The sequence below is a fragment of the Neofelis nebulosa genome, chromosome 9 (genome assembly GCF_028018385.1).
Source record: "Neofelis nebulosa isolate mNeoNeb1 chromosome 9, mNeoNeb1.pri, whole genome shotgun sequence".
In the NCBI taxonomy this organism is placed as follows: Eukaryota; Metazoa; Chordata; class Mammalia; order Carnivora; family Felidae; genus Neofelis; species Neofelis nebulosa.
Genome location: NC_080790.1, coordinates 1,404,339 through 1,418,520, shown reverse-complemented (window position 1 = coordinate 1,418,520; position 14,182 = coordinate 1,404,339). Strand labels below are relative to the sequence as shown.

Below are 14,182 nucleotides of genomic sequence, written 5' to 3'. Positions count from 1 at the left end.
CCCTGGGGGCGCCGGTCTGCTGCCCACTCTGGACCCAGTGGTTTCCTCCAGCTCCACATCAGTGGGGGAGCAGAGACCCCCTCAGCTGCAGCCTGGGCAACGAGGGAGGAGCCCCAGGCACCACTTCCGTGCACTCGTGGCACTGGGTCGGCCCTGGTACAGAAGCCACCCCTCCACACATTTTCCTCTGACAGTTTGAGAATCGTGCTTTTTTTTTTTTTGTAATGTTTATTTATTTTTGCAGAGAGAGCATGTGCAAGTGGGGGAGGGGCGGAGAGAAAGACACAGAATCGGAAGCAGGTTCCAGGCCCCGAGCTGTGAGCACACAGTCCCACGCGGGGCTCGAACCCATGAACTGTGAGATCATGACCTAAGCCAAAGTCAGACGCTTAACTGACTGAGCCACCCAGGCACCCCTGAAAATGGTTAAAAGCACCATGACAATATTAAAGTCCTTCCCAAACCTGGGTCCCAAACCTGCAGAGTCCTCTGGTGTGAGGGTGACCCCTGGGTCAGAACAGAGAGCACCTAGCCACCTGCCACATCACAGTGAGCTTTCCAGAAACCTCACAGAGAGTGTGGACCTGCAGAGGCTCTGAGCCTCCTCGTCTCCATCTGAATGGACGGCTTTGTTCCCTCTCCAAGAGCGAGCGCCTGCCTTCGCCTGTTGCCTTCCTGTCTGTAAGGTAGGCTTGTTTAGGACCAGGACCCGGTGTCTTCCTCTGGGCTCAGTGTCCTGCGTCTCCTGCCCCAGAGTGGCCTGCTTCAGCTCTTTCCAGGCAGTAAATGCCTCCTGGACTAGATTTTCTAAATCACAGGCTTAGGGGACTTCTGGTTTCAGCTCCAACATGTAAAATCATAGATCTCCTCGCCCTATGTCTGGACACTTTCATCTGATATCATAAAAGGATTTAAGCTCAAATCACAAATCACTGGTTTCGTAGTCAAGAGATAGATAAGCCATAGCACAGCTTTGTGGCGAAAACCTGGGAATATGGCCCTTTTCCTCTCATTTTTTGGCTGTTCTCATGCTGCTTCTGTGCCTCGTGCATGGTTTTGAGTTTTACTTCTCTGAGGCTTCCTTAAACGTAGTAATATTTTACAGCCGTGGTTTTTGTTACCAGCTGTCCCTTATATTTCCAGAGTGATTTTTGTAAGAGCCCTAGAAGGTGAGTGGGGCAGGCATGTTGTCTCGCCTTCTCTGTGCTCCCTAATGGAGGAGGCAGCCGAAAGGCGAGGTTCCCGGCAGTGGCGAGAAGCAGGACACTGCTTCAAACACGGGACTCTTTGGACGGGTTTCCAGCCTTTCTTCGGAGCCACTTTCTCTCAACCTTGACTTCACATTAGGATCACCTGGGGAGCTTTGTGAAAAATACTGATGCCTGGGCTCCACCTCAGACCAATTAAATCGCAGTCTCTCCAGGTGGATGTCAGTGTGTTGTAAAAGCTCCCCAGGTGATTCCAATATGCACCCTGGGCTGAGGACTATGCTGTTTTCTTCTCTGTCGGACGATGAACTCGGGGAAGATACAGCCCGTTGCGTGGAGGGGCGTGTGGACGCCTAATAGAATTTTGACGTTTCAGGCTGCAGTTCCTTAAATAGCCTCCCAATTGGTATGTACATAGTGTAAGTAATTAAGCTTGAATGATTCCCTTTCTTCATTGCTTTCTTTATGCCCACATCAATGTTGTATCTCCTGGAGATGTAGGTTCCTAATCACAAGCCAAATCAGTACAAGTATTCTGGTTTCATGCCAGGTGTCATAAAGAACCTAACAACACCCTCGCCTTCCAGCAGAAGAAGGCCTTAGAGATCGGCTAGTCCAATGGCTTTTAAACTTTCATTAATGAAAACCCCCTTTCTAGAAAATGAAAGTGGATGATGCACAAGCTGGGGCTTCGGATCTCCCAGCTCAAATCTGCCCCTGCTTGCCTCCCGGGCACACACGAATATTTGTTCAATCAGTGGTCAGATGTGACCTGGGGGCGCTCAGAGAGGATGTGGTTTGAAGAGCAGTTTTTGAAGGTTCTGGTTTGGCTGAGAAGGTAAATGAGTCCAGGAAAGGGACCCGGGTGAGCAGGGCCCTGCTTTGCCCGTGTACGGCGGTTCTCGAGGGTGTGGCTGACATCACACGCTCTCGCGTGTTGTTGTGATGGTGAGTTGACAAGCCAGTGTCAGAACATAAATACCCTGCCTCCCCCTGGGGATCCCACACCTGACTTGGGGAAGTCTTCCCCAGGGAGCAAATTTCCTTTCCCCGCCCCCCCCCCCACACTCTCTCCTCCCCCACCGCACCTCCCGGGACCCACCTCCGGGGACCCTGTCAGTGGTGGGTTCGTGCAGCTATGTTTACGCCGTGACGCAGGTGAGACTGGGGTTTGGGGACTGCTGACTCTGTAGGCGATTAATTGGGATCTACATCTAAATCTCATTTTTTCGTCTCCTCAGACAATACTAAGAAAGTCCCATTATTTGTCAGATGCCAAATTCTTTAAAATATCAGTCATGTGCTCACCCCGTTTAGAGAGGATTTTCTGCTCCACTCCATTTAGTCTGCTTTTACTCCATTGGCAGGCCAACAAGAGCCAAATTTCCCCTGCAGACCATTAGGCAATGTCACGAGAGCTCTTATCCCAGTCTTACAAGAGGACGGCTGCCCAAGTTAACACGGTGGTCAGCTGGTTGTTGGGATTGTTTTTATTATCATTGCTATAGGCCGTGGCCATATGTTCATGTATCTGAAGCTCTCTGTGGTCCCTTCTCACAGCCCAGCTTTTCCATAAGGTATGAATGGAAGTTAGCTCCCTAGAGCTAACTTCCCTGGCCTGAAAAGCCAATGATAAGCAAATAGCACGGTTTTAGAATCCAGAGTATGGGCCACGACAGCACTGCCACGGAGGGAAGTCCTAGGAGACTGAGAAAGATGTGAACACATAGCAGTTTATATAATGCATAATAATTCGTGTTTACAATCAGCATAAAGCAGCCAACTTTCAGCTGCTCAACAAAAAGGCCACACCCAGTCTGCCAGCATGAGGCACACAATCTCCCTGATCTGATCAGCCGGGTGTTGCGAACTTTAACTTCAGAAGCTACACATTTCGAGAAGATCATAAAGCTAACACTCCTGGGGCAGACTTGAGTGTTTTGTACTCTTCTCTGGTGAGAATGGGTCCACTCTGAGCCTTTATATTTGGCTCTATTCTGATAAACACTCAAAATGTAACTCATGGTCAAACGAGCCCTTTAAGTGAGACTCCAGATCAGCACTGTCCAATGGGACCATAGCGCAAGTCACAAAATTACAAGCGTAAGACTGCCTTTTCCAACAGAGATTAAAGCGAACGAAAATAAACAGATGAAGTTAGTTTTAATAATATATTATGTACCCTATAATACTATTGTATCAATAGGCAATACGTATTTATTCATGGAATATTTATATTCTTGTCTTCAGAGCGTCCTGTGGAGTGTATGTTACATTCATAGCACGTGTCACCTTGAAGTAGGCATGCTGAAGTGCTCAGTGGCCCACGTGGCCGGTGGACAGCACAGGGGCAAGTGACCTAGATAGTAAGAAACCTCTTATTAAATTCTTCCTGAGATTCTGCTCAGTCTAGGTGTATGATGGTTAGGTATATGATGATTTCATGGCTTTTAAAGTGAACTCGAACTTTATTGAGGACTTAGTGTGGTGTGCAGGGGCACATGCTGAGGAATTAGATTGTCAGGGTTCAAATCCGGTCCTACTGTTTACGAATGAAGTGATCTTAAGCCAGTTACTGAGCTTGTCTGTGTCTCATTTTTGTCACCTGCAGAGTCGGTCTTGTGATTCCCCTACTTTGCCGTGAGGATTAAGTAAACCAATGCATGGTCATTATTAGCACATGGCAAGTCTCTGTTTTCAGGTCTTTGTAAATATATCTTCCCTTTACCCAAAAAGGAACCATAGCAGAGATCCTAGAATATGGATGACACAGGTAACGATAAATCCGGTGTCTGTTTCAGGAAGGCTACGGGAAGGGACAAGTAAATGCTCTGTGTTCTGATGGCTCTGTCACTCTCCAGTGTGTGAAGTTCCAAAGCTGACCCCGACTTGTGGAGTTAGTTAGCCTGCCCTGTTGAAGTTTTAGCTGCGTTGCTGTTGTAATTTCTGTGGAAGGCTTGCTACTTCTCTTCTGATGTGGAAAGAAGTACAATTTTGTGTGTAAAAGAGAACATGGAATCATTCTTACTTACTAATTAACCAGAATATTCACATAATTTGAAGACCCATCTCCCTAACTTACTGGTAAATAAAGCTTAATCAGAGAGGTCAAAAACTCTCTAATCCATTATTCGCACTTTACAAGTGAGAAACTCGCCCAAAGCTTTTGAAATGCTGTCATTTTCCATCCACAGTAATTAGATTATTCATATTTTTAGATAGACTTAAAAAAAAGGCTGGGGCTGACCCATGCTTGTTCATGCTTCTTTAACTCACGTGGCTGTGAGTATCTGCACAGACCATTAGAGCCGGGATGCTGGCTATTCTGGCCTTAAGAAGAAATGCGAAAGACCGTGGACTGAATAAGTTGGAGTCTAGTCAATGTTTTCCAACATTTCAAAATCCGATACCCTGTTTTGATAAACGTAAAGTCATGTAAACTTCTATAGACCTACTGAGTTTTTAAAAAGAAAGATAATTGACTAAAAACAAATTAAAGCAATGGTGATTTCAGGTGAAATGAGTGTGTTGTGTGCACACACACATGCACACACACGCACACACACGCACACACACACACAGACCTACACCTTACTTGATCACATGAGCATTAATTCTATTCATTCGCCATGAACTTCTCTTTCTGAGTGGGTTGGGAGATAGACCTCAGCAAAGATGTTTCTGACACAAACCTGTCCTCCTGTCGCACCCCCTTCCCTCCCTGCCCTCAGGATTGCCTGCAGCCCTTGCCCCTTCCCTGCACAGAACTGCTCAGCTGAAGGAGACAGAACAAGGCCCAGGCATGTACTGGCTCCACCCTCCCCAGTCGGCTGGGTCAGTGTCATTCACAGGTGGCCTCCCCTCTGCTGGTACAGGGAACCATATGGGGCCACTTGGAGCCATCAGAACTTTTACTTCTGACTCACAACAGGCAAGCATGTTCTAACCCAAGTAGAAGCTAGACTTAATGCCATTTTCGGTAATAAAGTCAGATTCCAAGGCCTGAAATTCTCTTAAATAGCTTCTAATGGGTTCTTTGTTTTATTTTTCCCATTTATTAGAAATCAGCAGAAACTTGATACCTTCATGACCCCTCTTAAAATTGGTCACATGCTACATTTGATCTGGGGGGTGATCCAAAATGGTCTCCACATTTAATAACAATGTGCTGCCCTGGAAGACACAAGCGAAGGTTTCTGCATGTGAACCAGGCTGTGTTCAAAAGGACTAAATGCTTCCTTCCAAGAGAATAAAAAACCCAGGATGACGTTTTCGTGGGGCTGGGACGGTGGAGGGCAGCCCGGAGATGTAGAAAGAACGCTAAAGTCAGAGAGAGCTGGTCTTGTGTCCTAGCTGTGTGTCCCAGCGCCACACGGTACCTTGAACCAACGTCAAGTGGGAATGGTACGTCCTGCCCTGAGCAAAATGGGACTGTGGGCCCCCAGCCTCTAACGCAGAGAGGCTCTCATAGGCCAATGGTCGGTAGTGGCCACTTCCGTCGTTGCCGTTGTGAGCAGGCAGGCTCGGAGTCTCCTCACTTCCCCAGTGGAAAGTGTGGCTCCGGGAGGGCTGTAGGGACCCGCAGGGAGGGCGTCCCAGGTAGAGGCGCAGAACAGAAGCAAAGTTGAGCGCGTACAATGTCATGCTTCTTATCTCCTCCCACAGAGCTGCTAAAATTGGAATGAATATGCTTGGTGGTTAGAAAAAGTTGAATTAATGTTCCAAAGGAACTCTATTCCTTTCTTTCCCTTCAAGGCCCCCACTTCTCTGAGCACACCCAGAAAATGGGAAATATCAGACTTCCTTCCTTCCTCTTCCCATCTTTCTTTATTCTGTTTTTTTTTTTTTTAAAGCTCCTATTTCCATTGTAGAATTAGTCCTCATGTGGCCTCAGGCAAGCAACCTGATTCTGAGATTCTTATTTGATCCCACCCGCTGCCATATTTCAAGCAGGCGTGCACACCCCACGGTCTGGAACCTTCTGTGGATGTCTGTGATTACTCCCTGATGGGCAAGTGGTGTCCCGGGCACCTGGGCTCATCTCTGAGTCCTCTCCCTTTGTTGGTGGTCTTTGTACAGAGGCCGGAGGCCTAAGGACTGACTCAAGTTTCACACGCCTGACCTTGTCCTTTAATTGTTACTAAAGAGCAGACTTCGATTTCAAAGGCACTACGCCTTTGAAGGGTACAGTCGGGCTGTGTAGGCCCAGGACTGTGCCCAAGCCGCACTGCCGTGAGTGTGAGGCCTGCGTGCATGGCCGTCCTTGCATTAAGGGGAGTGGCAGACATGTAGGGACACCCTCTGTCCCATCAATTCAAGGGGGTGATCTCAGTTCCATTAACCACCTCTTCTGTCCTCTCTTGTGCGCAGAGAAGCTCACGCAGAGGCTGAGGCCAAGGAGCACGCAGCTGCCGTCTGGACGTCTGTGCCATCGATGCTGACGTTGGAAGAGTCGTAGACTGTGGTATGTTAATACGATGGGCCGTGTACTTTAGCTAGGCATGCAAGGAATGTTACCTGAAAGCAAGGATTTGGGATGTGCTGGTGCGTGATGTCGAACTAGGCCAGTTGAGAAAGGGTTCTTTTCTACCAGCATTTCTTGCTGGTTCTGATATTGAGATGCCTCGATTTTACTTTATTGTCTAGTTGATTAAATATGCACGTTAAACTGGTACATCAACTATCACTTTTTCTTGTGTCTTTACACTGATGGGAGCTTGTAGGTAATCTAAGTATTTCCGAAACAAGCCGAATTAAACGAGGGCATTAACCAAAAGGTGTATTTATATTTCAACATGATGTTTTTAATTTTTAAAAATTTTTCCTTCGTGATATGTGTATGGTGCCTGATAAGTTTCACATGACTTGTGCCCAGATTCTTTAATTGGGGTCTCAGGGAGTTGTGCAGACTGGCTGGTGGAAAGGGCAGTGCCGACCGGCCCGCGAATGGCCTGGACGTGTTGGCACTCCCTTTGTCTCTCAGAGGCAGCGTGTGACACTCTCAGAGCGTGGAGGGTAACAGTGACGACTTTGAAAAAGAATGGGTTATTCTTTTGAGAGAGTCCTCTTTACTGCTGATTTCCACATGGAGAGGCACGTTGTTGATAATAACGTGAAGCACATATCGCAGGCTTTGTCAGCCATGTTGTCTTACTCCTGACTCGTCCCCTTTTCAATCCTCGCGGTAGCCTTAAAAAGGGCACATCATCACGCCCTTGCAGACATGATGGTGCTGGGGATGAGGCGGGGGACAGCTGGCCCAGGTGACACTCAGGGTTGCAGCCCCGTTTTGACCCCGAGGTGTCTTTTTTTCCATGGTGGCACGTCCTGGACAGTCATTTGTAACTCTTGTAAAACATATCTGAGATATGATTTCGCTCATTCCCAACTCTATTACTGAGCAGCGTAACCTTGACCAGAGCACGTGGGAGAGTTCTGTCCCCGTCCTGTGACCTTGAAGCGCACACTCGACTTTCCTGGACTCTGTTTTCTCTTCCAGTGATGAGGGGGTGGGACTGAGAAATTGAAACTCTCATAAATAAGACAAATCTAATCCCCATTAAGACTCAGAAAGGAGCCAGTCGTTTGGACCTGACATTCTCTATCTACCACACCATTAATTTTTAATTGTTCAAAATTACACCTTTTCAAGGCATCATCTCTCTTCTCCCTCACTTTTTGGTGACAACATGGTCAGGAACTTATGTTTTCAATGTTGTCATTCCCACTAGTATTGAACTGCCACAAAGCTAAAGGAGTTTTTTAATTTTAGTTTTCTTTACACAACTGCTGTATGCCCATGTAGGAAATCAGTGTTCATATACACACACACACATACGCATATATGTATCTATCTCATAAAAAACTTAAAACACTGAAAATACCAGAATTCAGTGATAACTGCCTTTAACATGTTGGCTCAAAATTTTTTGCAACTGTTTTCTTTGCACATACAATTTTAAATTAAGATGGATTATACTGTAATTTTGTTCTTTACTCCTTTTTGTTTTATGCATATACATATCTTTCTATATCGGTAAATATATTTTTATAACATCATTTTCCATAGCATATAGTATTCCATTTTACGGCTACACTAAATATATCTAACTAATCCTCTATTATAATTTCATCAGTTGGCCTTTTTTTTTTTTTTTTGCTTCATAGGAGTTTTAATGACTGATCTTTTACCTAAAATTTTTACGTTGTTAATTATCCCCTTAACATACATTCGTAGGGCAACAGGTAGTCAAAGGATATATACACTTGAAGGCTTTTGAGAGAACAATGCTTTCAAAATTCTCCTCCAGTCTGATGTCTTGTCCTGGGACTGCACATGCTCTGAGACTCGAGATAGCTCAGCATCCATGTTGGAATGGTCTGTCATTGTATGTGCAACTTTTACGTCAACTGCACGTACTTCTAGGAAAAAGTAATCTAATAGCATGAGATTTTATTTCAACATGTATTCCAAATCCCAAGAACTCTGTTCCAAACCTTACACTTTTGTTCTTTCGTTCACTGAACTGCTGTGTGTAAGGCACAAAGCAAGACAACGCCGGACACAGCTGATACGTGAACAACGGAGTAGCCCGCACTTGCGACAGGTTCAGCTTTTGGTAATGGAATGCACACTTACATTGAGTGCAGTGATAGTACGAAAAGCACGGTAACAAATTTGCCTTAAAAAAATAATCTCAGGGGGCACCTGGGCGGCTCAGTTCGTTGAGCTTCTGACTTCAGCTCGGGTCATGATCTCACAGTTTGTGACTTTGAGCCCCATGTTGGGTTCTGTGCTGACGGCTCAGAGCCTGGAGCCTGTTTCAGATTCTGTGTGTGTCTCTCTGCCCCTTGCTCGTGCTCCGTCTCTCTCTGCCTCAAAAATAATTTAAAACATTTTTAAAAAATTTAAAAGAATAATAATCTCAGGGCACCCGGGTGGCTCAGTTGGTTAAGTGACTGACTCCTGGTTTGGCTCAGGTCATGATCTCATGGTGCACGAGATCAAGTCCTGCGTTGGGCTCTCTGTGCTGACAGTATGGTGTCTGCTTGGGATACTGTCTCTTCCTCTCTCTCTGCCTCTCCCCGACTTGCACGCTCTCTCAAAATAAATCAACTTAAAAATTATATATATATATATATATATATATATATATATATATATATATATATATCTCAAAATATATACATGTATTCTCATTATTAGCCATTTAACACAGTGACCGTGATTATTCTTAGTGTCTGAATCTGAGTATTTCAAGATCCACAACCATTAGAGAAAAGCTGTATGACGTTCATTCTACTACACAGTTGAGGGTCCTATACCAACACTCTGCCCCCACCCTGCCAGCCCCTGAAAAGGAGCTTTTCTATTGCCTTCTTGACCGTTACTGGGAACGGAAAGCCTCCCACTCAGCAAGGCAGTCCATCCCATTGTTGGGTTGTGTCGACAGTTGGAGTGTTATTCATAATATTCTTAAAGTGAAATTACCATTTTATATTATGTACCTGTTGTTCTTAACTTTAGCTTCCGGAAACGTATAGAATAAGTTCAACTCAAAATCCAATTCAAGGGGTATATTGTAAGAGTATGCTATGGTCAGGAACCATTCTAGTTGCTGAGGACTAATTTCTATTTCATATGACAGTATTTCAAATATTTGATGGTAGTTATTGTTTCCTAAGTATGCAAGTTACATAACTCACCGTTTCTAAGGGAATGGGACTGTTTGTTACCTAGTCAGCCTGCTAAGTTTCTATAAAGCCATGAATTTTGGCCTCAATTTGACCACATAGGCTAGTTGAGGACCATGAAGACAGAGACACCCCCCACCTTCATGCAGATTACTAAAGATCTCATTAAAAAGGAAACAAAAAAGTCATCTGCCCCAAACTCTTAGTGATAGTGACAGGAAAAGCCTTGCCATGGTGTGTGAGTCTAGTATACAAGGAAAACCTGCCATGGAAGGAGGACAGCCTAGGTGTCTGCCCCACATGGGCCACGTTAGGCAAGCCACTTAGCTTTCCTCAGACTCACTCTCTTCATCTATAAAATGAAGGACACAGGAACCTCTGCAGAGGCTGTAACCCCAAAATCACAGGTCGGAATCCCATGCTGGGGGCCTGAGCTTTGGATGACACAGCTCTAATGCCTGAGGGTGTGGGCTTGTTTTCTGGAAGAGAATCGGCACACATCGCAGACACTTCTGCGCTGTGACCGTGGCCCATGAGGCTGACATCCATCAGTTGACTTAATCCTCAAGATGACTATTCAAGGCAGGAAACATCACCCACATTTCAAAGAGGACAAAGCTGAAGCAGAGGTCGGAACCTGAGTTGAAGCTTGGGCTAAAGGGACCCACATCTGCACTGCCAGCCTCTGTGATGTGTGCCAAACCGTAAATTCCAAATCCCTTTTCCACCGTCTGGTTGTCTTGGAGATACATACCTCCTAACACCCACTGTACCGATATGAAAAATATACAAACAACATAAAAAAAATCAGTCCATAAACGTGCGAGCTGCCCAATCCAGATAGTAAATGACGTTTAACCCGTGTTTGTGTGGTTGATTCATGAAAATGACCAAAGCTGATTTCACATGAGCAAAGAATATTACATGCTTGAAATTCTCCCTCTGTGAAGAAAACCTTCTTAGAAAATGTCATGCTTCTATTTTAGTCCACAAATGTGTTCGGTTGTCCATGAACATTGTCTTACTTTTTATTCTCAAGTTTCCTGGCTCGTTATATTTATTATTTCTTCATTTTCTCCTTTTCTGAAACTTATGTGTACTAACTCCTATATTTATTTATCTTATATTCATATAACTTTACCACATCAAAGCTTTTCTCTCATTTACCTGTGGCTGCGTCCCTGACTTTACACCGCACACCTGTGTCTGCCTCTCTATCGAGAAGATCACTCAAGTGCGACCGCTGATAGTGCTGTCATGTCCTCTGATTAGGAGAGGAAATGTCGTTGTCCAGTGTCCAGTGTCCAGCATCCGGTGTTTGACGATTTGGGGATGGAAATAGAAACCCTCGTTAGCACAGACTGGTAGAGGGAACCGGAGGGAAGGCTTCCACTCAGTTGGAGGCGAACGGGCCAGCCAGCGTGCAGGGGAAGCCGCTGGTGGGAGGAGAGCTGGCCGCCCCACAGGGCCACTGGGAGCCTGCTCAGGAGTCTGATTTTCTTCCTTCCTTCTTCCCCTCTGCCCCTCCCCCTGCTGCTGCTTCCAGCCACAGAATCCGGGCAACATGGCACCTGGGTAGTTAAGAGGACAGCATTTCCTCCACACCGTAGGCTGTAGTCCCACACAGGGGAAGTCCTGAAATACAGCACAAGCCAACCCTGCCAACCCTTGTACCACCTCAAGTCCTGGAACACAGAGAATTCTGTCATCTGTGCCTGGGCCAGAAGCCCATAGGCTCCCCCCAGTGCATGACTGTCAGGGCACTAAATGCTAGTGTGTGACCAGAGAGGCCTGGAAACAGAGACCCACCCGGGGGTTTCCACTTGTACCATAAGGGTCATTTGTAAGTGGCTGGGGTGAAAAGTGATCACGAGGTGGCCCAGAACTGCCTCCTCTAGTCACACCAAAGTCCCAGTGATGCAGAGGCTACAATGGGGGGACAGGATGCAGAGACGGCCTCGGGGGGCTTGCACCCTGATGGATCTGGGCAAAGGGGAGTCATGAGGCACCAGACCAGGCCGAGTGCTTGTGTGACGAGATTAGGATAAGAACAGGAGGGGTGTCCTCTGGCGTGGGCAAGGTCCCAGGCGGCGTGTGTCCTCTGTCCATAGGACCTGGCCCTCTGGGCCACGGTGACACTGTGTCCTTACAATTCCTCCACCATCTTTATGTTTACTTTTACGTGAATAAAAGTATTAAAATACAGCAAGAAAAAAGTATATTTCACGTGACTAAGTTTGGGACCTCATTCATTAGATTAGAATTTAAAGCATCACTATTTATACCATCTAGAATATCAACTACCCAGTATTAAGGAATTAGTGCTAATTTTTTACATATGCAAATAGTCTCATGACTCTGTTCAAAGAGTTTTTGTATTTCAGAATTGCATTCTGAAACATTCCTGGGTAAAATTATATCCTTTCTGGTATTTCCTTCAAAATAATGTAGAAATAGATAGTCATTGGATGGCAATACAGTTGAAATGACATTGGCCAAGTGACATTGCTGTAACTGATTGGCAGGGGGATTATCATGTTCTTCTTTCTACTTTTATAGTTTTAAAGTTTTCCCGTAGTAAAATATTTCAATGAATGCCAAGTTGTAGAACACAGTAATCAGAGGTATCCTCTCTATCAGACCTGCAGGGAACACATCCAACTTGTGTTCCCTGGGAGTAAATTTCATCTCTGTGCCTCAGTTTTCTTACCTGGAAAATATGGGTAACAATATTCCGGACCTCACAGAATTGTGGAGATTGCGAGCACTGTTGCATGTGAACCGCACGGGTCCCTCCTGATAAGCAGAGCACCCACATACGTTCGCAGTCACCAATGCGTATACAGGTGGAACTCTTGTGTTCCTTCTCCACTTGGAAGTTTGCATATTGGCAATTGCTGTGACAAAAAGCCCTTTATTTTGTATGTAAAAATATTTTGGAATGAATAGTTATCTTTATTTTAAAATCAAAGACAATTGATTTCATAATTAATAACTTTTCTGTGGCTTGTAACTATGAATAGATTTCTAAAGGTATTTAAATAATTGATACAAAAATGCACTGTTAAACTTGCTAGGAATATATTCTGATTTTTTTTTCAAAGAAGGACCCGATTAGACTGCTTAGCCACAACACTGACTAGGGATTGAACATTTTTTAACTGCTTTTTTCTTTCTGCACTGCTCCATTTCCCACATTATTTAAGCCCTAACTCTGAGATGTTCTCAGAAAAGAACCCATATTAGGATTTGGAAAGCTGTATTTTTGAAAGAACCCACACTCACCTCAGCAAAGTGGAGGTCATCATGACACGAAAGTGCATGTAACAAGGGGTGTGTATTGTTCTCTCCATTCATGCTGTCTCCCCTCAGCGTGTGGTCTGTGTTTCCTTTCAGTCCAACGTGGGGTCAACTGTGAGGGTCTCCCATAATTTCAATTGTTTCACCAGTTGAACAAAAAATGGTTTCCACAAGGCTCATGTTCGAGCAATGTCTTTGTACAAATCACTGTGCCTCGAGAGAAGGGATGAGAAAATGAGCAAAGATGTCTATTCTGGAAATTTAGTCAGGATCTAGAGGTGACATGAGTACCTAGAGGTGAGACAAGGATCTAGAGGTGAGACGGGGATTTAGAGGTGAGACGAGGATCTAGAGGTGACATGAGGACCTAGAGATGAGACAGGGATCTAACCAGTGAGATAAGGATCTAGAGGTGAGACAGGACTCTAGCCAGTGAGACGAGGACCTAGAGGTGAGATGGGAATCTAGAGGTGAGATCAGGATCTAGAGGTGAGATGAGGATCTGGAGGTGAGATGAGGATCTGGAGGTGAGACAAAGATCTAGAAGTGAGACGAGGACCTAGAGGTGAGATGGGAATCTAGAGGTGAGATCAGGATCTGGAGGTGAGATGAGGATCTGGAGGTGAGACAAAGATCTAGAAGTGAGACAAGGACCTAGAGGTGAGATGGGAATCTAGAGGTGAGATCAGGATCTAGATGTGAGACAAGGATCTAGAGGTAAGACAGGGATCTGGCAAGTGAAATGAGGATCTAGAGGTGAGACAAGAGTCGAGAGGTGAGATGAGGACCTAAAGGTGAGTCGAGGGCCTAGAGGTGAGACAGGGATTTAGAGTTGAGACAAAGATCTACAGGTGAGACGGGGATCTAGCAGTGAGACAAGGACCTAGCAGGTGAGTCGGTAAAACAGAAGCAGTGATGCTCAGTACACAGACTGGGGCTCGCAACCTGGAGGGAGAACACTCATTTCCAAGCACAGAGCT

General features: G+C 45.5%; 1 protein-coding gene across 22 annotated transcripts in view; it reads left to right on the top strand.

Annotated features, from left to right (window-relative positions):
- The window catches only part of MYT1L (myelin transcription factor 1 like), a 430,813-nt gene that overhangs the window by 37,740 nt on the left and 378,891 nt on the right, over positions 1 to 14,182 (top strand). For all 22 annotated transcript variants that reach the window (XR_009248132.1, XR_009248133.1, XM_058682400.1 and 19 more), the window contains exon 2: positions 6,579 to 6,672. The gene's annotated coding sequence lies outside the window, so the exon portion shown is untranslated. The remainder of the gene's footprint in view (positions 1 to 6,578; positions 6,673 to 14,182) is intronic.